Raw genomic sequence first — 25,582 nt, 5'->3', positions numbered from 1 at the left:
AGCACCCCCTAGTGACAACACACAGAGCACCCCCTAGTGACAACACACACACCCCCCCTAGTGACAACACACACACAGCACCCCCTTGTGACAACACACACAGCACCCCCTAGTGACCACACACAGCACCCCCTAGTGACCACACACAGCACCCCCTAGTGACCACACACAGCACCCCCTAGTGACCACACACTCAGCATCCCCTGGTGACCACACACAACACCCCCTAGTGACCACACACACAACACCCCCTAGTGACCACACACTCAGCATCCCCTAGTGACCACACACAACACCCCCTAGTGACCACACACACACACACACACACAGCATCCCCTAGTGACCACACGCACAGCACCCCCTAGTGACCACACACACACACACAGCACCCCCTAGTGACCACACACACACACACACACAGCACCCCCTAGTGACCACACACACACAGCACCCTCCCTCTGGTGACAACAACATACACAGCGCCCTCTAGTGACAATATATATTGCACCATCTAGTTTATTAATGTTTCCTTCCCCTCCTATGACTGACCCCCGCACACACAGCTGTAAGGTTCTGCTTCATGTCACCCTGGATTACAATGCGGAGAGAACGCAGGACATTACTTGTATAACGCGCCGCCATTCTTCTGTACAGGGGGTGACAGGCCGGGGATATAATATTGTTACAGGGGTCTCTGGATGTTTCCTTCTCACTGCTGTTCCCCCCACAGTCCTCATACATTCCCCCTGAACCAGCGGACCCGTGGGTGCCGGACTACAACATTCTCCGGACTATCGGACCTGTAAAGTACATCTTTTTTGTAATTTTCAGAATCCTGGGGCTTTTTGCTTAGTAAATCTTCCTCAAAATAAAACAAAAAGTGAAGTTCATATTACTTTGTTTTTGTTTTTTCTGGTGCGGTTGCCCTTGGTTACAAGCCTGGATACAATTGTATCCATTGTGAAGAACACAATAATCTGTGCTGTAACCCCGGACAACGAGAATCATCAACTCAGCCATAGGATCAGAATTCTGAATGATTTAAAGGGCTTGTCCATGAAGAAAACCCTCGTCCAGATGGATTAACCTAAAGTTTACCATGTAATGTCGGCCCATAAAGGGAAATGTCTGCTTGACTACGGTGTTTGCCAGGGGTTTCGGGAGCCGGACCAGCGGCAATCAACTGATCGCTGCAACGGCCCCCATATTAAAGGGTTGTCTGTGATGAGGCAGCGCCGTTAGGCTATGTTCACACACAAACTCAAAAACGTCCGAGAATACGGAGCTCTTCTCAAGGGAAAACCGCTCCTGATTTTCAGATGTTTTTTGAGCTACTTGCGTTTTTCACCTCCGTTTTTGGAGCTGTTTTTTCTATGGAGTCAACGAAAAACAGCTTTTTCAAGACTGCCGCATAAAAAAAACGCCCCGTCGGAACAGAACGCCATTTTTCCCATTGAAATCAATGGGCACACGTTTGTAGGCGTTCAGCTTCCGTTTTTCCAGTTGTTTTTCGAGGCGTAAACGCCCTGGAATATGCCTATAAACACATGCGTGTGCCCATACCCTCAGGAACCACGTGAGGAGGTCACCTCCTTACCCAGGGGCCCCATGGTGCCTCCATCAGGTACCTGTGTGGTGTGTGTTGTACCAGAGTCCAGTTCCCTATGGCACTCAGGCCCGTCATCTGCAGCGCGCCCATAACCCATAATTCTACATCGCCCTTTATACCTCCTTGTCGTAGATCTCCGGCCACACATCACTCTGGATTGTTGGATTCGCCTCTTCCATTCTCCGCTTTAGCTCGTCTGGTTTATATTTTTCTCAGCGACGAATTATAAACATATGTATCCCAATAAATGGTTAATAGGGAGCTCATTATATTTTAGTGGGGGGGGGGGGTCACCTGCCGCCTCATATTTCATGAGCGCTCGAAAACAACAGTCTGTCGTATGTGTTACCACCTAGAATATGCTCAATATGCTGTATACCAGAGAGTAGCACGTGGACCTCGTATAATATATACTCCTATATCACAGTCACATCCCCCTGTATATTATATACTCCTATATCACAATCACATCCACCTGTATATTATATACTCCTATATCACAGTCACATCCACCTGTATATTATATACTCCTATATCACAGTCACATCCACCTGTATATTATATACTCCTATATCACAGTCACATCCACCTGTATATTATATACTCCTATATCACAGTCACATCCACCTGTATATTATATACTCCTATATCACAGTCACATCCACCTGTATATTATATACTCCTATATCACAGTCACATCCACCTGTATATTATATACTCCTATATCACAGTCACATCCACCTGTATATTATATACTCCTATATCACAGTCACATCCCCCTGTATATTATATACTCCTATATCACAGTCACATCCACCTGTATATTATATACTCCTATATCACAGTCACATCCTCCTGTATATTATATACTCCTATATCACAGTCACATCCACCTGTATATTATATACTCCTATATCACAGTCACATCCACCTGTATATTATATACTCCTATATCACAGTCACATCCTCCTGTATATTATATACTCCTATATCACAGTCACATCCACCTGTATATTATATACTCCTATATCACAGTCACATCCACCTGTATATTATATACTCCTATATCACAGTCACATCCACCTGTATATTATATACTCCTATATCACAGTCACATCCTCCTGTATATTATATACTCCTATATCACAGTCACATCCACCTGTATATTATATACTCCTATATCACAATCACATCCACCTGTATATTATATACTCCTATATCACAGTCACATCCACCTGTATATTATATACTCCTATATCACAGTCACATCCACCTGTATATTATATACTCCTATATCACAGTCACATCCCCCTGTATATTATATACTCCTATATCACAGTCACATCCTCCTGTATATTATATACTCCTATATCACAGTCACATCCACCTGTATATTATATACTCCTATATCACAGTCACATCCTCCTGTATATTATATACTCCTATATCACAGTCACATCCACCTGTATATTATATACTCCTATATCACAGTCACATCCACCTGTATATTATATACTCCTATATCACAGTCACATCCACCTGTATATTATATACTCCTATATCACAGTCACATCCTCCTGTATATTATATACTCCTATATCACAGTCACATCCTCCTGTATATTATATACTCCTATATCACAGTCACATCCTCCTGTATATTATATACTCCTATATCACAGTCACATCCACCTGTATATTATATACTCCTATATCACAGTCACATCCTCCTGTATATTATATACTCCTATATCACAGTCACATCCCCCTGTATATTATATACTCCTATATCGCAGTCACATCCTCCTGTATATTATATACTCCTATATCACAGTCACATCCTCCTGTATATTATATACTCCTATATCACAATCACATCCACCTGTATATTATATACTCCTATATCACAGTCACATCCTCCTGTATATTATATACTCCTATATCACAGTCACATCCTCCTGTATATTATATACTCCTATATCACAGTCACATCCTCCTGTATATTATATACTCCTATATCACAGTCACATCCACCTGTATATTATATACTCCTATATCACAATCACATCCTCCTGTATATTATATACTCCTATATCACAGTCACATCCACCTGTATATTATATACTCCTATATCACAGTCACATCCACCTGTATATTATATACTCCTATATCACAGTCACATCCACCTGTATATTATATACTCCTATATCACAGTCACATCCACCTGTATATTATATACTCCTATATCACAGTCACATCCTCCTGTATATTATATACTCCTATATCACAGTCACATCCACCTGTATATTATATACTCCTATATCACAGTCACATCCACCTGTATATTATATACTCCTATATCACAGTCACATCCACCTGTATATTATATACTCCTATATCACAGTCACATCCACCTGTATATTATATACTCCTATATCACAGTCACATCCACCTGTATATTATATACTCCTATATCACAGTCACATCCCCCTGTATATTATATACTCCTATATCACAGTCACATCCACCTGTATATTATATACTCCTATATCACAGTCACATCCTCCTGTATATTATATACTCCTATATCACAGTCACATCCCCCTGTATATTATATACTCCTATATCACAGTCACATCCACCTGCATATTATATACTCCTATATCACAATCACATCCACCTGTATATTATATACTCCTATATCACAGTCACATCCTCCTGTATATTATATACTCCTATATCACAGTCACATCCACCTGTATATTATATACTCCTATATCACAATCACATCCACCTGTATATTATATACTCCTATATCACAGTCACATCCACCTGTATATTATATACTCCTATATCACAATCACATCCACCTGTATATTATATACTCCTATATCACAATCACATCCACCTGTATATTATATACTCCTATATCACAGTCACATCCCCCTGTATATTATATACTCCTATATCACAGTCACCTCCACCTGTATATTATATACTCCTATATCACAGTCACATCCACCTGTATATTATATACTCCTATATCACAGTCACATCCTCCTGTATATTATATACTCCTATATCACAATCACATCCCCCTGTATATTATATACTCCTATATCACAGTCACATCCACCTGTATATTATATACTCCTATATCACAGTCACATCCTCCTGTATATTATATACTCCTATATCACAATCACATCCACCTGTATATTATATACTCCTATATCACAGTCACATCCTCCTGTATATTATATACTCCTATATCACAGTCACATCCTCCTGTATATTATATACTCCTATATCACAATCACATCCACCTGTATATTATATACTCCTATATCACAGTCACATCCCCCTGTATATTATATACTCCTATATCACAATCACATCCACCTGTATATTATATACTCCTATATCACAATCACATCCACCTGTATATTATATACTCCTATATCACAGTCACATCCACCTGTATATTATATACTCCTATATCACAGTCACATCCTCCTGTATATTATATACTCCTATATCGCAGTCACATCCACCTGTATATTATATACTCCTATATCACAATCACATCCACCTGTATATTATATACTCCTATATCACAGTCACATCCACATGTATATTATATACTCCTATATCACAGTCACATCCACCTGTATATTATATACTCCTATATCACAGTCACATCCACCTGTATATTATATACTCCTATATCACAGTCACATCCACCTGTATATTATATACTCCTATATCACAATCACATCCACCTGTATATTATATACTCCTATATCACAGTCACATCCCCCTGTATATTATATACTCCTATATCACAGTCACATCCCCCTGTATATTATATACTCCTATATCACAATCACATCCCCCTGTATATTATATACTCCTATATCACAATCACATCCACCTGTATATTATATACTCCTATATCACAGTCACATCCACCTGTATATTATATACTCCTATATCACAGTCACATCCACCTGTATATTATATACTCCTATATCACAGTCACATCCTCCTGTATATTATATACTCCTATATCACAGTCACATCCCCCTGTATATTATATACTCCTATATCACAGTCACATCCACCTGTATATTATATACTCCTATATCACAGTCACATCCACCTGTATATTATATACTCCTATATCACAATCACATCCACCTGTATATTATATACTCCTATATCACAGTCACATCCACCTGTATATTATATACTCCTATATCACAGTCACATCCACCTGTATATTATATACTCCTATATCACAGTCACATCCACCTGTATATTATATACTCCTATATCACAGTCACATCCACCTGTATATTATATACTCCTATATCACAGTCACATCCACCTGTATATTATATACTCCTATATCACAGTCACATCCCCCTGTATATTATATACTCCTATATCACAATCACATCCCCCTGTATATTATATACTCCTATATCACAGTCACATCCACCTGTATATTATATACTCCTATATCACAATCACATCCCCCTGTATATTATATACTCCTATATCACAGTCACATCCACCTGTATATTATATACTCCTATATCACAATCACATCCTCCTGTATATTATATACTCCTATATCACAGTCACATCCTCCTGTATATTATATACTCCTATATCACAGTCACATCCACCTGTATATTATATACTCCTATATCACAGTCACATCCTCCTGTATATTATATACTCCTATATCACAGTCACATCCACCTGTATATTATATACTCCTATATCACAGTCACATCCACCTGTATATTATATACTCCTATATCACAATCACATCCTCCTGTATATTATATACTCCTATATCACAGTCACATCCTCCTGTATATTATATACTCCTATATCACAGTCACATCCACCTGTATATTATATACTCCTATATCACAGTCACATCCTCCTGTATATTATATACTCCTATATCACAGTCACATCCACCTGTATATTATATACTCCTATATCACAGTCACATTCTCCTGTATATTATATACTCCTATATCACAGTCACATCCTCCTGTATATTATATACTCCTATATCACAATCACATCCACCTGTATATTATATACTCCTATATCACAGTCACATCCACCTGTATATTATATACTCCTATATCACAGTCACATCCTCCTGTATATTATATACTCCTATATCACAGTCACATCCTCCTGTATATTATATACTCCTATATCACAGTCACATCCACCTGTATATTATATACTCCTATATCACAGTCACATCCCCCTGTATATTATATACTCCTATATCACAGTCACATCCACCTGTATATTATATACTCCTATATCACAGTCACATCCCCCTGTATATTATATACTCCTATATCACAGTCACATCCACCTGTATATTATATACTCCTATATCACAGTCACATCCCCCTGTATATTATATACTCCTATATCACAGTCACATCCTCCTGTATATTATATACTCCTATATCACAGTCACATCCTCCTGTATATTATATACTCCTATATCACAGTCACATCCTCCTGTATATTATATACTCCTATATCACAGTCACATCCACCTGTATATTATATACTCCTATATCACAGTCACATCCTCCTGTATATTATATACTCCTATATCACAGTCACATCCACCTGTATATTATATACTCCTATATCACAGTCACATCCACCTGTATATTATATACTCCTATATCACAGTCACATCCACCTGTATATTATATACTCCTATATCACAGTCACATCCACCTGTATATTATATACTCCTATATCACAGTCACATCCACCTGTATATTATATACTCCTATATCACAGTCACATCCCCCTGTATATTATATACTCCTATATCACAGTCACATCCTCCTGTATATTATATACTCCTATATCACAATCACATCCACCTGTATATTATATACTCCTATATCACAGTCACATCCTCCTGTATATTATATACTCCTATATCACAGTCACATCCCCCTGTATATTATATACTCCTATATCACAGTCACATCCACCTGTATATTATATACTCCTATATCACAGTCACATCCTCCTGTATATTATATACTCCTATATCACAGTCACATCCCCCTGTATATTATATACTCCTATATCACAGTCACCTCCACCTGTATATTATATACTCCTATATCACAGACACATCCCCCTGTATATTATATACTCCTATATCACAGTCACATCCACCTGTATATTATATACTCCTATATCACAGTCACATCCACCTGTATATTATATACTCATATATCACAATAGACTGGGCTTTTTCATGAAAATATTGGGTCTTAATTCTGACAACAATCAGATTGGAACAATCATATTTGCAGACGGGAACAATAAATGTCTGTAGCCTATAATGAACTTTGTATCCAACGCAATAGATCTAAATCAGATCTGGGCCCTCGTTAGAGATGACTTCTTAAGATGATTTGTGTATTAATTAGTATAGTCATCCAAACGTCTGATAATCCAGAATGAGCCTGTCTCCTGTGTGCCGGATTATCACATCTTCCACTGTATTGGTGGTTTGGTTGACTGTGGGGTTTGCCTGATCTGCTGTATGTCTGGTCCTTGTCTGGCAGGTCTCATCCAGTCTGTGATTGACATCTCGGCCTCCTGCTGATCTGACGCTGATCGCCAAGGGACGGATGAGACAGCGTCTGGTTATTATTATGGATTTCCTTCATCTTTGATTTAGACCCCTTACAATCAGATTGTAGCGTCTAATCTGTGGCTATAGGGGGTATGGGTAGAAGTATGAGCTCCTCCATAGTCACACCCTTCTGAATCTATAGGTCACACCAGCAAAACATCCCCTTGTTTGTCTGTATATTAATGTAATTATTTCCTCATTACCCTGCCATATATTGCACAAATAACATTATCATATTGCCCAAATTACAGTTTCATACAGTACCCAAATAAGAGCGCCTAGCCAGGGCCGGCTCCAGGTTTATGTGGGCCTTTGGGCGACACAGACTTAGTGGGTCCCTTTGCGGGGGAACTCACGCAGCAGTAAAATGGCAGGAAACGTAACTTTGCGCCCCCATTTAGAAGTTAGGCCCCCAGTTTATATCCCCATACATTTAGTTCCATTTAGCCGATGGTGGAACACAAAGTCAACCTGGTATCTTCTCTGTGCCAACGACTGGAAAGCTGAGTCTTAATTTTTAGACCAAGTCTCCCGGAGATTTTTTTTCTTTTACGGTGTGTTATACCCTTATAAATGAGGGTATTTTTTATTTAAAGGGGATCTCAGTAAGTCTCTCCAGTCAGTAGATCAAAGAGGGGTCCACATAATTCCATGAGACTCAATCAATGACCTGTTTGGTCTTGAACTGGGACATTTTTGAGGCTTCTTGCTGCTCCTTACTGGCTTGCGAGGACCAACTGAGAAGGAAGGGGCACTATTTATTCCTTTGCTTTTAGTGGAGAACATACTGTATAAGAGAGGGGTTACGGGTTACGGGTTTTCCGGTTCCTATTATGGTTCTGGGCTTTGCCTCCCAGGACAGAAGGACCTGGTTTTTGGTTCCACATTCATGCATTTCTTATGACCCTTAGGACGTTTCTGCAGCCGTTTCTCCGCTGCCGGTCCTCTCGGGAAGAGTCCTAAAAAATTAACACCCAGTAGAAAAGATAATGGGACCAACCAGGACTGGATTCCTTCTCTCCAAGGGCCCCATAGCAGCCTCTACGGTACAGACAACTTTTTCATTTTTTTTTTTGTGTTGCCTTATTCTAAGAGCCAGAACTTTTTTATTTTCCCATGAAGAAAGCCGAGCGAGGACTTGTTTTTTGCGTAACGAACTGTAGTTTCGATCAGAACCATTTTTAGGTACATGCGACTTTTTGATCTCTTTTTATTCCATTTTTTGGAGGTGAAGTCACCAAAAAATTGTGATTCTGGTACGGTTTATTGTTATTTTTTTTTGGTGCTCTACATATAGGTATAGCATTTTTGTGTACTTTTTACAAAACTTTTCGCTTTGATGCAAAATTGCATGAAGGTGCTCATCAGTGTAAATTGTTGGGTGGCACCTTCCTAATGTGCCAGGTTTCTACTTTCAGAAAATATATGGGTAAAGGGGTATAATATGATTTATTTTTTTATTTTTAGAATTCAAATCTCTGGCAGCAAAAGGGTTAATGAAGGTGGAACATCTTTTACGTTTCTACCTCCGGTCTAGATTATCACTGATTCCAGATTAGGAACATTCACCCCAATGACAATTATTTATTTTGAGTTTTGCCTCTTTAGACCGAGGCTTCGTAGGGTCAAGGTCAATCTGCTGCACTTCTTGTTAAAGCCTCGATGAAGCTTTTATGAAGTCTCTATTTGTCATGTTTACGACTGATGTATATAAGCGCCCCGGCTGCAGCACCTGTGCCGGGGAGTGTGTTCTTCTGTTCTAGGCTCACGACCCGCGCTGAGATCCGAGCTGGCGATACTGAACATGAGTCAGTTTTATTGGTCCCGGTGAGATCCCAAAACTAAGCTGTTTTTACGAGCTGTTGGCGAACCGAAAGAAATTGGCAGGACAACTTGTTGATCCAATAGGATATTGTTTTTAAGAAACAGCGGGCGGCGTCCTGGAGGATTAACCCTGAGAATCATCGAAGGAGAAACCATTTATCCATGAAGCCGGAGGATACCCATCTAGACAAAAAGTTCTTCTTCAATTCTTTTCCCAGTCCAATCACCTTGACTCCCCCGTGGATCTATGGGAGTGTCAAGTAGACACCATTCCCATTATTGGACACCAGTTTTTGTGGCATATCTTGGTGATTTGGTGTCTCCTGGTGTTTTGGGACCCATGGGTCTCTAGTTCAGGTTGGCCCTATCTCGCTTCTCATACATGGTATGGACATTCCTCCGATCTATTAACAACTTCACCATTACAAAACAGTCGGGGTAACTGGACCCAAGGGTTACATTGGCCTCCTCTCCTACACGGAATGGGAACATGGTAGGCAAGCTTTGGTCCTTCAGCACTCTGAATGGGATGATGTCCCATTTTGATGTCTATAGGGTCCTCTTCCATCTTTATTTACCCCTCCATGTGTCGGTAATTGTAGCCATTAATATTTCCAGTGTAGTATTGGCCATAAATCAAGAGTCTTCGGAATGAGAATGGTTTAAAGGGGCTTATCTGCCCCCATAGACAGCAAACAACAGGGTACAATTTCCCTATATGCCCCCAGGCCGTTCTGCCTCCACCTTCTCTCACCCTAGAGAGCTGGATCAGAAAGTTCTCCGAGTGTACAGAAGGGTCTAGATAGGAGAGCGCTTCCCTCCAGATTGGTATCTATGGGGCACCGTTTTATTAAATAATAACGAAGATGAGGATCCAACTAATAATCATGTCCGTCTGATAATCCAGAATGTGTATTAGTCCAGGACTAGAGATGAGCGAATCGATTCTAAGCAAATCGAATTGGGTCCAAATTTCCCAAATCCAAAACTTTTGGGCTTCATGATGCATGAAGCGGTAAAATGCCAACAGCCAGCCGCCACTGAGATGACGTTGTTTTGTCCCATGTGACCACTGCAGCCAATCACAGGCTTCAGCGGTCACATGGGACAAAACTACGTAATCTCAGGAGACCAGGGGAGGTGATTATGGTATTTGTTTTATTTTAAAATGGAATCGGAAGTTCCCTCGATTGTGTTGTTTGACTTTTAGATGTGTTCTCGGACTGGATTCAACTTGGACATCAGAGCGTACGACAGGGCAATCGGGGCATTTGCAGTTTGCGGCAAATTTATTCGGACCAAATCAAATTCGACAGCTGATAGAATTGGCCCCGAAACTAAATGCTACGGCCTGTGGAAGTCACTCACTTTACTGGCGAGAAGGATGTATTATCGAACGAAAAAGACGGTCGCCACTCACCGCATGAAGTCCTGGGGATATTTATTTATATTTTATTTTATATATTTGTGTAGATTTGGTTTGTAGGAGAATTTTATATATTTCTGTTAATAAAATTTTAATAACAATAATAATAATAAAAATGATAATAATAATAAAAATAATAATAATAAATATAATAATAAAAATAATAATAATAAAATTAATAATAAAAATAATAATAATAATAAATATAATAATAAAAATAATAATAATAAAATTTAATAATACAAATGATGATCATAAAAATAAATATGATGATAATAATAAAAATTAGAATAATAATAATAATAATAATAATAAATAGTGAAAAAAACCTTCTAATAACCCACCAACAAGACTTAAAGTTTTCGCCCTGATGCAATTCCACTGACCAGACCATGTTATATCTCGAAATAAACGGTAGAGAATAGCGAACACGAATGTAAATTAAATTTGAAAGTTTCTCAATGTGATTAAAAAACATTTAAAACCCACGAAGAGCCCAATCATTGTAAACAAATCAAATACTGTGTGTAATAATGCAAAAAAAAATCATGTCACTAAAAAACACAAAAATCTGTGGTGTCGCCTAAAAAATAAAACTGGGAAAGTTAACAACATTTCTATGCCAGTTTTTTATGCCATACAAGCCTACAAGGTGCAGGTTCCACCTCTGGGACCCTCACCTACTGGGAGAGTGAGAGTCCTCTGACCCCTCTTTGCTGTTTCCGGGCCGCCCCATTCTACAAACACTTCAATGGTTGAGATGGCCCCACAACTCAGGGCTCGGCTCTATCCGTAACTCCTATAGACCTCAGTGGGAATAGCCGAACAGGGGTCATCGGAGCCCCGATCTCTAAATAGGTGAAGGTCCCAGAGGTGGCACCTGCACCTATCACACATTCATGGCATATCCTGTGAACATACCATAAATGTATAAGGTGGGAATACCCCTTTAAGTGCAAAAATATGTCTTTAAATTAAGAAAATCGGATGTAAAAATGAAATGTTTTACATGGGATGGGATGTCCCATGTAAAAGCATTCATAACATATCATGACATCATTGCGAGTGGTGCCAAATGACAAATTCAGCTCTGCTGCATCTGAACATGTTTTGTTTTGAGCAGGGATCCTGTTTTCCAGCACTGCTAAATCTGACAAACACAGCTCTACTACATCTGAAGATGTTTTGTTTTGAATACACAGTCTCTTTTCCAGCCCTACTAAATCTGACAAATAGCTCTACTACATCTAAACAGCTAAGCTCTGCTACATCTGCAGATGGGTGTATAGTTTGAACCTGGGAATAATATAAGCAGTAATATAATACGGAGAGAAAGGTTGACTCCATTTCAGCTCTGTTCATGTGAAAGACTCGGCTCTGCTACATCTGTAGATGACTTTATTTGAAACAGCTTATAATACGAATCCATTACATAATAAACAGAAAGAAGCCGGGATCTTCTCTATTGTAGTTCTGCTACATCTGTAGATGGTTTTAATTAAAGCAAGCTATACTATTAGCCAATAATATGACAGAGAAGTGCTGCCCTTATATCAGCTCTGCTGCATTTAAAAAAAAACTCAGCCTGCTACATGCGAAGGTAATAATATAAATAGGTAATAATTAAATAGGTAATATAATAATTATATTATTACCATAGGTAATAATATAAATCTATAACATCAGGGGTAATAGATCCACTTCATTATAGCCCTGCAACATCTGACAAACTCAGTTCTACTACACCTATAAATGGTGTTATTTGAAGCAGGCTATACTTTAAGGTTATTATATATATATATACAAATTGGACAAACTCAGCTCTGCCACATCTGTATATAATTTTAGTGGTTGTGTATTATAAATACAGAGAGTCTACGCTGTCTCTATTTTAGCTCTGCACTCTCTCCTGTCCAGTCCCTGGCTGCTGACCAAGACTCCGCACTGTTCCAACATGTGTAATGTGGAATCCACGGCCAATTGAAATTCCACAACACGGCATAAAAATAAACGCAGGAAATATTAGTCCATTCCCTTCATATATGTCATAATAAAATAACATGACCCGACCTCTACAAATCACATGAGCCGCCCTACTGGATCACATAACTAGCCTTGGAATAGTGAGTACAGCTCTGGAGTATAAAACAAGATTAGTAATGCAATGTGACACAGTGACTCCACCAGCAGAATAGTGAGTGCAGCTCTGGAGTATAATACAGGATGTAACTCAGGATCAGTACAGGATAAGTAATGTAATGTATGTACACAGTGACTCCACCAGCAGAATAGTGAGTGCAGCTCTGGAGTATAATACAGGATGTAACTCAGGATCAGTACAGGATAAGTAATGTAATGTATGTACACAGTGACTCCACCAGCAGAATAGTGAGTGCAGCTCTGGAGTATAATACAGGATATAACTCAGGATCAGTACAGGATAAGTAATGTAATGTATGTACACAGTGACTCCACCAGCAGAATAGTGAGTGCAGCTCTGGAGTATAATACAGGATGTAACTCAGGATCAGTACAGGATAAGTAATGTAATGTATGTACACAGTGACTCCACCAGCAGAATAGTGAGTGCAGCTCTGGAGTATAATACAGGATGTAACTCAGGATCAGTACAGGATAAGTAATGTAATGTACACAGTGACTCCATTAGCAGAATAGTGAGTGCAGCTCTGGAGTATAATACAGGATGTAACTCAGGATCAGTACAGGATAAGTAATGTATGTACACAGTGACTCCACCAGCAGAATAGTGAGTTCAGCTCTGGAGTACAATACAGGATGTAACTCAGGATCAGTACAGGATAAGTAATGTATGTACACAGTGACTCCACCAGCAGAATAGTGAGTGCAGCTCTGGAGTGGGTGGAGTAGGACGTGTGGAGAGAGCTGCTGAGACTTCCGTGCAGGCCTTGGATCCAGGGACTTTCCTTATCCTATCTGCCCAGGCCTCATACCATCTGCCTGGGCTTGGAAAGTACCCTGAGGGGGGTTCCATCCTAGGATGGAGCCTCAGACCTCTACCTCCCGGAGCATGCCAGCGGGGGGTAGAGGGTCATCCCAGCTGGCTGGGAATATGCAAACGGTCGCGGGGGTGAGGAGATCATCTCGGGGCAAGGCTGTCCTGGCTCCCCCTGAGGCTGGAACCCTGGATAAGGGTATGGAGACGCGGTCCGGCAGGGTGATCGAGGTGTTGTCATCTGGAGAAGGACCAGCGCCGTCCGGACATTTGGATGACGGTCGTGTGGAGGAATGGGGACAGCTGAGGACCGGAGAGACGGTGGAGAACTTCAGCTCCCGTCTGGCTATGCGGTTGGAGGAGTATCGGGACCTCAGGAAGTCGCTGCAACGGCTCCGTGCGGACTTGGCGGTCGCCAGAGGAAGAGCTGCAAAAGCCTCAGGAGGTAAGAGGTCCCGATACCTTTTAAATGTGAAATCCTTGTTGGAGGAAATAAAAGAAGTGGAAGAGAGACGTGAGGAGATTTTGGCAGGCGGAGGGGTGTTTGGTGAAAAATTAAAAAATGAAGAGAGGTTTGCCGAGATGGCAGAACCTATAAAAATAGAATGTGTGGAGGAAGACAGCAGAGCCCCAGACACAGCAAAGGAAATTGTGGGGGAGAAAATGGAGCATGAGAATGCAAAGTCCAGAGAAGGCACAGATTCTGAGGCACCCAGGAGCAGTGAGGAGGAGGAGGGTGGACTCACAGCTGGGAGAAATCAGGAGAGTTTTGATACTGACAGTGAGCGGCCTCCAGGATTACTTACACAGATCCGTAATGTGGAGTCGCCGGTATCCTTCCAGGGATTTTGTTTCGGTGCGGAGTTACCCGCAGAGGAGGAAAAGCAAAAGAAAAAAAAATTTAATAAGAAAAAAAAGACAAAGGAAAAAAAATCTGCTGAAGGTTCATTTAAACTTGTGTATACAGCAAGATCCTTCCTGTGCTCTGAGCCAGATGCAAGTCAGGATCAGGGCGCAGGTCCCGCAAGACCCCCAGCTCAAGCCTCTGCAGTGGGGCTGGAGCGGGAATGCGGGGAGAGTGTTACGGGTCCGGCATTAGAACACGTGGTGGTCAAAATGGCGCCGGACGCCAACCCCTGCAAAGGGGGCGGTACTGGTGGCCTGGTGACGCCAGGGGGTGTGTCCCCGTGTCCGGTTAATGGCGAGCTCGGGAAACTGGTCTCTGATGCGAGTCAGCGGTCTGGAGAACGGGTAAACCAGAAACCGGATGTGGTGTCTGAAAGCCGGAAGTCTGTCGGTGTCAAGCCGTCATACGTTCCGGACAAGGGCGGTCACAGAGGGGGCTCCGGCTCTGTTGGCCACTCCTCTGTGGGAGGGGGGAGTGGTCCGGCGCCGGAGGCGGCTCCAGTGACGTCAGTGGCTCCTTCGTCCGCATCACTGAAAAGTGGTGTAGGCGAGAAGGGGGCTGCTGGCGTCGGGGGCGGCGGTGGCCCCTTTCCCAAAAATGTTCCGCACATAGAAAAGATGGAGGTTAATGAGGCGGAGGGCACAGCGGGGACACCGCTTATAACATCTGGTGGCGTCCCTGCAAAGGTGCCTGATGATGCGGAGACTGAAGCAGTGTCTACCCACACAAAATGTACAGGAAAAATACATAACATAGGACCAGGCCTGGCCAGAAGGATGACTGCAGGGGGACCTGGTGGGTTAAATAAAAAAGTTGCGGCTGTGGATGTGGGAACTGCTGGGGGTATGCAGGTGTCTGTAAATAAAGTTGCTGGAGTGTCTGCTGGTAATGGGGTGTTGAGTGCTGTGTCTGTAGGTGGTGAGGTGGTGGGTGGTGGGGATGGGGTATCAACCAGGGGCAATGGGCCTGGCGCTCCTCTTGCTGTGACATCCGGCAGGTCTTATGCTGGTGTGGCAGCGGGGGGACAGCGGGCCCACCCATCTTCATCCTCAAGGTCCGGGGACGGTAACTTGCAACAACGTCTCTTGGACGCTTTAAGAGAGGGAAAGCAAACCCTAACCATAGGGGGAGTGCAGAAGGACCTGTCTTTCTGGATAGACAGATATGGTCTAAATGCCTTCCGAGAGCAACGAGGAGATCAGTGGTCGCTCCCAACAGCCGGGCAGGCTGTAGCCAGGAGGAATGTGGTCCGTCTCCGGTGGCGTGGCAATGATGCGTGCCCTCCCAGAAAGAGGGTGGTGGAGCTGCTGCTGGGGATGGGCTTCAAGGCGAGTGACATCTTTGCCTTGATACATCCTCATGGCTCGGTCGAGTTTGACATCAGCTTTGTTCACCTAGGGGGCCTTGAGGTCTTCTGGGGGAACTACGAGCTGATGAAGGACGAGCCTGGCTGGCGAGACTTTGCTGCACAAGCAATTTCTCGCCAAAGTGGTCCCAAGAGAGTGACCGTTCTTACCCGTAATGAGTCACTCTCTTGTATTGATATCATGACCTGGTTGGGAAGGTACGGAGAGGTAGTAGAGATGCCACGGAAGAACATGGATGAGTTTGGCATCTGGTCAGGGGCCTGGACGTTCATGGTTAAATTAAAGCGTCTGGGACAGACGGTGTCCCACATACCATCGTCTGCTTTCCTGGGAAGAGATCGGATCCTTGTCTTCTACCAGGGGCAGCCGAAGTTGTGTCACCGGTGTGGCGACCCCTCACATTTGAGTGCAGGCTGCAAGGTGCAGAAGTGTGCTCATTGTGGGGGGATTGGTCATCTAGCCGCATCGTGTGACCGTATTCGGTGCAACCTGTGTGGTGACTTAGGTCACCCGTTCAGTCGGTGTCCTCGCTCTGTTGTCAATGCTTGTTCCAAACCTGCGGAGGATGAAAGGAGGGAGGCCTCCGTGGGTGAGGGTGCGGGCAGGGACGATGGGGCACAGGGGCAAGGGAAGAATGCAAAGAAGGGTCCCCCTTCTCGCCAGAGAAGGGCGGAGAAGCGAAGGAAGGAGAGGATTTGGAGGGCGCTCCAGGAAACTGGGACAACCTCTGATTCGGATCTGGATGCCCCCCCCTGAATCTGATGCCCCTGGGGAGGCCGAATTGAATGGGGAGATGAGGAGGATCCAAAGGGAGCAGAGGGCTGAGGACTCTCAGTCCTCCCACTATGAAAGTGTGGGAGAGGAAGAGAGGACTCAGCCTACAGCAAAAGGGACACCGGGCAAAACCCAAGGGCCAAATACATCTGGCCCCGCCCTGGCCCAGGAAGGTAAATCCTGTACCCCCCTGGTGCGCTCTACTGATCGATACCATGCTCTCGTGGACATTCCAGCCTCTCATACTAAGAGGGAGGGCATGGTAGGGCACCCTAGAGTCGTTGAGCCTCCCCTGCTGCAGGGGCCATTGCCCCCAGAGGGGGAGGTTGACCCGGTACTTGGGGATGAAGATGGGAATAGGGTGGTGAATATGGACTCCTCAGTTTGCAAGAAGCGAGGCAAAGAAGGGGGGTCCTCATCAGATAGAGGGGGGGGTGGGAAGAAGAAAGCCGTCTAACTCAAACATCCATGATGGCGGCACCCACTCCGTTGACGCTGGCATCAATTAACGTTGCCAGCATTAAGTCAGATAGGGCGAGATTTGCAGCCTTTGATTTTCTTGGCCGAGTTGAAGCCGACATTTTGTTTTTGCAGGAGACCAGGCTGTCACTTTTGGCAGACGTCGTTAAATCTAGGAGGGAGTGGCGACGCGGGCCCTCCTACTGGTCTCTTGCGGCTGAGCCCTATAGCGGAGTGGCGGTCCTTTTCACCGCACCGGTAACATGCCGACGGATGATTGAGTTAGAAATGGGGAGGTGCTTGATCTTAGATGTCCTCATGAGGGGACAGGAATTAAGACTAATCAATATATACGGACCCCAGAGCAAATGGGACCGTAAAAGTCTCTTCATGAGGATTAAGCCTTTCCTTTTTTCAGGTCGACAAGTTATCTTTGGAGGGGACTTCAATACTGTCATGAGACCCCGAGATAGAGGAGGTTCCGGAGATAAAAAATTGACCTACGATAGTGTAGCATTAAAAAATATAGTTAGCGATGCTCGCCTGGTGGATATCCACATCAGGCATACCCCAGGCCACTCGGGTTTCACCTATCGTAGAGGTAGTTGTAGGTCTAGGATAGACAGGTTTTTTTTGAAGGAGGAATCCATCTCTTCACCAGTGTCCGTTGTTGAGGTGGAGTTCTCCGATCACTGTATGATTATTTTCTCTTTGAACATTGCAGAGTCCCTCCAGATGGGAAGAGGTATATGGAGGCTGAATTCTACTCTCTTGGAAGAAGCGGAGATAAGACAGGCCTTTGAGGATTTTCTTCAGAGCCAGGTACCTTTGTTGGATCTCAGTGGTACTAAGTCTGAGTGGTGGGAGTTGTTTAAAGTCCGGGTGGCAGGATTTTTCCGCAGGCTCTCGAGCCTCAGGTCCATGAGTAGGTACCGCCTATATCAGGAACTGAGGAGGAAACTCGAACATCTGGTCTCAACCGGGGGTAGTGGGGAGGAGATCTCCGTGGTGAAAGCTTTGCTCAGGAGGTGTCAGTATGATAGGCACACATCTTTAGTTCTTGAGAGGGATTTCGGGAGGTACCGCTCGCCCGACCCCTACAGGAACTGTAAGATGTCAGTGAGTCGTAAGGTTGTGACAGGACTGATTGATAGTACAGGATCTCTGAAGAGATCCAAATCAGGGATCTTGGAGGTCGTCAGATCCTTCTACTCGCACCTCTTGGGGAAGCAAGATCCAAACCGAGACGAGATGTCGGCTTTCCTGGCTGAAACCATCCCTGAGCCAGGGGTAGACCCCTCTCTCGGTGTTTTGATAGACTCGATCAAGGAAGAGGAAGTGGGATTGGCGATTGATGGGCTTGCCCTCAAAAAATCGCCAGGGCCGGATGGCTTAACATCCGAGTTTTATAAGACTTTTAAAGGAACCCTAGTTCCCCTCTTGACTGAGGTGTTTAATGAGTGCCTTTCCTCGGGTACTTTGCCAATGTCAATGAGGAGGTCGGCCTTGATCGTTTTATCGAAGGGTAAAGACTCGACCCGTATTGAGAATTGGCGTCCCATAGCGCTGCTCAATACGGACAGAAAGGTTCTCGCAAAGGTGCTGTTTAATCGGCTGGTGAAGTTTGCATCCCGGCTCCTTTCGCCGGTCCAGCATTGCTCTGTTCCAGGCCGCAGCACATTTAGTGCTGTCCTCAGTGTCAGAGAGGCAGTGGAGCAGGGAAATTCTGGTCGGTGGGAGGGGTACATCCTGTCCTTGGACCAGGCCAAGGCTTTTGACCGGGTGGACCACGAGTACCTCTGGTCGGTCCTTCTGAGGTACGGCCTACCGGGGGGGGTTTGTCAATTGGCTACAGACCTTATACACTGGGGCTGAGACTTTTGCGCTGGTGAACGGTTGGGTTGGAACCCCCTTTGAGGTTGGGTCTGGTGTCCGCCAGGGTTGTCCCTTGAGCCCTTTGCTATATGCGTTCGCAATTGATCCTTTTCTTAAAAGGATCGATCGTGGGCCATTGGCGGGAGTCGGGGCCGGCCTGGAGGGGCCGGAGGCCACTCAGAGGGTGGTTGCGTACGCAGACGACGTCTCCATTTTTGTCTCCTCGAGAGGGGAGGCAGAGTGGGTGATGTCGGAAGTGGAGCGTTACTCATTGGCATCTGGGTCCAAGATCAACCGGGATAAGTGCAAAAGTCTCTGGCTGGGAGGAGGAGATCCTGGTTTTGATCTCCCGGACACCCTTCCAGAGCCTCAGGGGTCTGCTAAGATCTTAGGAGTCGAATTTGGCCCGGGTGATTACCCCAAGAAGAACTGGGAGGATAGGCTGAATCTAGTTGGTAATACAGGGGGAGGAAACCTCCAGCTCACCAGCTCGCCTCCTGACAGTCCTGCTTCGCCCGGATCTCCGCAACGGTCCACGGTAGGTAATAGTACAAAAAGGAAGGATTTGATCCAGCGCTGCAGTGATGTTCTTTAAAAAGGAACGTATTCCCACTTTTATTGGTATCAGAAAAGACTTGTTAAAATGTCAAATAACAGGCTTGGCGTCAAGGCAGTATTCGGTAGGTGTAATGGGCCCGCTAGTTGCCCAGAAGGTCGACCAATGGAAGGGTTGGTCCTTAACCCTGAGGGAAAGGGTTCACTTGGCCAAGGCCTACCTGGTGCCCATGTTGCTTTACCTGGGCAGTGTGTGCATCTTGCCAGAACCTCTCTGGACTCGGGTCTATAGCCTGTTCTTCCAGCTGTTATGGGGGAACAGGCTCAACCTAATCAAGAGGGAGGTTACTTACCTACCAAGGACACTAGGCGGGTTAGGTATGGTTAACCCGGTGGTGTTCCTAGTGAACACCTTTGTTAAGATCAACCTGGCAAACCTCTGGCAAGAGAGGGCTCCTTGGTGGATATCCTCCTGCAGGGGGTGGTTTCGGCCTTTCTTCCAGGAATGGGAGAGAGGAGGGCAAGTGAAAGACCTGCGTACACCTCACGGACATCTCCCGGCTTATGCCACCCTGGCGCTGAAGATTGTTCGCCGGTGGGGTCTGGAGGTGTGGGAGATCAGGACCATGTCGAGAAAATTTCTTGACAGGAGGGTCCTGATGACCCACTTCCAGAAGCCCCTGGCGCTCAAAGACTGCCCAAGTAGTGACCTCGGGGTGGGATTAAAACTTTTAAATTCAGCGAGGATTCCCCAGAAGTTTTGGGATCTGGCTTGGCGTTGCTTCCATGGGAGACTGTATGTGAGGGATAATCTAAAGTGCAGAAGCTCTGATGATCGGGATTGCCCCCGGGAGGAGTGTGGCGGAGTGCTGGAAAGCATGGAGCATTTCCTGCTTCATTGCCCTTTCAATACAGAGGTATACAAAAGGGTGGGAGCCTCCATTGGTTGGCCAGGCCTAACCAGCCTCTCCTATGCTGGGTGGGCCTATGGAGTGTTCGGAGACCTCGGTGGTAGGGACCATTGCACCTTGTTTCTAGTCAGTATAGTGGTCAGGCACTTTATGTGGAATGCACGATGTCTAGTTTCTACCCAGAAGAAAATCCTCCTAGTGGATGAGGTTGTTAGCAATATCATGGGTGACCTGGTGAAGGTGCATTCTTTGGAGGTTGGCAGATTGGGAGCATCCAAAGCCTCTCGTCTTTGGAGGGGCTTTTCCTTTTGGGTGCCTTAATGTGTCTGCCTTCATGAGGGAGGGGGAGTCGTCACCGGTGCTCAACTGGAGGTGGGGGTCTGCGTTCCGCTGAGGCACCAATAAAAAATATAGCGATAGGACTCGGAATAAGGGAAAGGTGAGGGTCAGCATAGGGTCAGCTTTCAATAGGGTCAAGAAAGGGTTAGTAATAGGGTAAGGAGATAGGGCAAGCGATAGGGAGGGTGCAGCGGTGGACGTGGTACCTTGGCCTCTGGGGGGGTGCTGGGGGGGGCTTTCCCTTCTCTCTATCTGGTGATGGGCTAGGTAAGCACTGGAAGATTTTTGTTTTGTTTAGGATTGAAATGGCAGGAAAAAGGTTTACAAGCGACCGAACTTGGTGCTTTTGGGTACGGTGTATTTTGTATATGGTTTGGTATTTGGACAGGTTGGTGACGTGTATTGTATTATAATGTAGAAATGTTGTTAGAATAGGGATAGACTTAAGGGGGTTAATAGATAGGTTGGGAGGGGGTCGGGGGGGGGGGGTTTGCCTGACCCAGCCCCGGACTATGCGGACATGGGAGGACATGGGGCGGGGGGCTGGGCTGGGGTGTTGGGTGTGGTGTTGGGGGCCAGCATCTGGACTATGCGGACGTGAGAGGACATGAGGCGAGATGCTGGCTGGGGTGGTGGAGTTTAGGTAAGAAGGGTAAGGTTAGGGAAAGTCAGGAGGTGTATAGTGTGATTAAAAAATATATATATATATAAAAAAAAAAAAAAAAATTGGGATTAGTATTATTATATTTTGGATTTTTGGGGTTATTATTATTATTATTATTTTATTATTATTATGTTGTTGTTTTATTATTATTATCATCATTATTATGTTGTTTCTTTAGGCCCTTGGTTGACGCGGGTCGGGGGATTTTCTGTTGGTACTTTGGATTACGTTTATATGATGTTTGTATATATTCTAGTTATTGTTTAGTTTCGGATGAAGTGTAGATGTAAGTATATAAGAGTGGGGTGTATGTGGCCGGGTCTGGTATCGTTTTCTCTTCTCATATACAGAGATGTATATAAGAAAATTTGTTTATAAGAATTGGGTTGTGACTTTTTGGTTATATGGAATTAGTTATGTATTTGTTTTTCAGTTTATGTTTTGTAAATTTATATAAAATAAAGAGATACAGGATATAACTCAGGATCAGTACAGGATAAGTAATGTATGTACACAGTGACTCCACCAGCAGAATAGTGAGTGCAGCTCTGGAGTATAATACAGGATGTAACTCAGGATCAGTACAGGATAAGTAATGTAATGTATGTACATAGTGACTCCACCAGCAGAATAGTGAGTGCAGCTCTGGAGTATAATACAGGATGTAACTCAGGATCAGTACAGGATAAGTAATGTATGTACACAGTGACTCCACCAGCAGAATAGTGAGTGCAGCTCTGGAGTATAATATAGGATGTAACTCAGGATCAGTACAGGATAAGTAATGTAATGTATGTACACAGTGACTCCACCAGCAGAATAGTGAGTGCAGCTCTGGAGTATAATACAGGATGTAACTCAGGATCAGTACAGGATAAGTAATGTAATGTATGTACACAGTGACTCCAGCAGCAGAATAGTGAGTGCAGCTCTGGAGTATAATACAGGATATAACTCTGGATCAGTGCAGGATAAGTAATGTAATGTATGTACACAGTGACTCCACCAGCAGAATAGTGAGTTCAGCTCTGGAGTATAATACAGGATGTAACTCAGGATCAGTACAGGATAAGTAATGTAATGTATGTACATAGTGACTCCACCAGCAGAATAGTGAGTGCAGCTCTGGAGTATAAGGGTATGTTCACACGTCCTATTTACAAACATAATTCAGGCGTTTTGCGCCTCGAATTACGCCTGAAAAGACGGCTCAATTACGTGAGCAAACATCTGCCCATTGATTTCATGGGTCTTACGGTGTTCTGTGCATAAGCCTTTTTTTTTACACGTCGCTGTCAAAAGACGGCGCGTAAAAAGACGCCCGCCTCCAAGAAGTGCATGTCACTGCTTGGGACGTAATTTGAGTAGTTTTTCATTGATTCCATTGAAAAACAGCTCCAATTACGTCCGTAATGGACGCCGCGAAAAACGTGTGCACTTGCAAAAACAGCTGAAATTTAGGAGCTGTTTTCGCCTGAAAACAGCTCCGTAATTTCAGACGTAATTTGTTAAGACGTGTGAACATACCCTAATACAGGCTGTAACTCAGGATCTTTACAGGATAAGTAATGTAATGTATGTACACAGTGACTCCACCAGCAGAATAGTGAGTGCAGCTCTGGAGTATAATACAGGCTGTAACTCAGGATCTTTACAGGATAAGTAATGTAATGTATGTACAATTTGTCTCAAATTAATATGTAGATGCATTCTGTATATAAACTATGAATTACAAATGATGAATCTCAGCTTTTACTCACTATTTTCAAGATCTCTGCTTGCTGTCAGTAAATGGAAAAATTCTCGTTCATATCCAGAAACTCAAATTTTATACAGACCTAACACTTCTCACAGCTGGGAGTTTGATACAATTATATCCATTCTACACAATCCTCTGTGAGCTAAACTGCTGAGTGTGGTGATAGTTTGCTACAATGTATCAGTGCAGATAAAATGTTTAAGTCTGTAGCCCAGGCTGTTTATATCACAGAGTATTGTCTAGACTGGATATAACTGTAACAAGCCCTCAGCTGTGACAAGTATTAGGTCAGGATGGATTTTCAGCCTCTGGATGATGGGATATGATTCGCTGCATCTTCATTTACTTTCCCCCAGAACCCCTCCTCTTGTTCTAGGTCTTCTAGATAAAGTATGGGGTCCAGGTGAATTTGGGGGAGACTTGGCCCTTGTCCAGTTATAATTAATGGGGCGTCCACTGATTGCGCTGGAGGTGCGGTCTGGTCTGCCGGTCATGTCCACCATGTTGATCGCATACAGTGGGTACAATGAGCTGATACTTTGTTACATTGTTGCCACTTTTTAGTCCCTCCAGATATTGTCACTATTTTTGTCAAGTTTTTTTTTTTGTTGCATTTTTTGTTGCCGCAATTTATGAAAATAAACAAAACGACTCACGAAACTTCACCCTAAATAAATACGGGGAACGGTTCAGCGCTGTACTATTTTTTTATACCCCTTTGCGCCATTTCTCTGTCAGACACGGACTGATACGTGCACTCCGGTTGTAAGGACAGCGACCAGCTGTGCGATGCGATGAACCTGAGCAAATAAAACGCTCAATAAAGCATCGCTTACAGCTGGGGGCCGCGAGGTCAAATATCCGCCCCTCTCCCCCCAAGTCTATAATGAGAACCATGTGTCAGTCATTATGCAATCAGTGATGGCGACTCTTCACTGCTCGCCGTACGTTACATGTTCCTGAATATACAGAACTCGAGGACACAGAGAGCTTCACCTTCAAGTAACAGAAAATGTTACTCATATCTGTTCCTGGGAAAGCTGGGTGACATCTAACATGGCGTAACTATGGGTTGTTACCCAGCTTTCCTAGTGTCCTGAATGGCAATTCTATCTGTTCTTCAGCTGCACGAGAGCCGAGGTTATATCCTTGCCGCAGTAGACATATTTGCCGTTCAGGAGCCTGGGAAAGTTGTGTGACAACCCATTGGAACTGTAATGGCGGCCATATTGGTGGTCACCCAGCTTTCTGAAAAAATAAGATAACTAAGAAACAGCCGATCCTCTTGTTTTTCTCACTGGTGGTTACGTTTCTTGTCATTATTAATAATTCCGTCCTTCCTCTAAGCACTGACTTGGACTTTCCTTTCCACAGATCCTGAACGGCTTATATATATATGTATATATACATTATTATGCAGTT

The 25,582-nt window shown here is 43.7% G+C and overlaps 1 protein-coding gene across 1 annotated transcript in view; it reads left to right on the top strand.

Annotated features, from left to right (window-relative positions):
• The window catches only part of SCARA5 (scavenger receptor class A member 5), a 386,619-nt gene that overhangs the window by 333,237 nt on the left and 27,800 nt on the right, over positions 1-25,582 (top strand). The window lies entirely within an intron of this gene.

Source organism: Rhinoderma darwinii, chromosome 4 (assembly GCF_050947455.1).
Source record: "Rhinoderma darwinii isolate aRhiDar2 chromosome 4, aRhiDar2.hap1, whole genome shotgun sequence".
NCBI classification, from domain to species: Eukaryota; Metazoa; Chordata; class Amphibia; order Anura; family Rhinodermatidae; genus Rhinoderma; species Rhinoderma darwinii.
The sequence above is the reverse complement of the archived record's forward strand: the minus strand, read 5'-3'. Positions and strand labels throughout refer to the sequence as shown.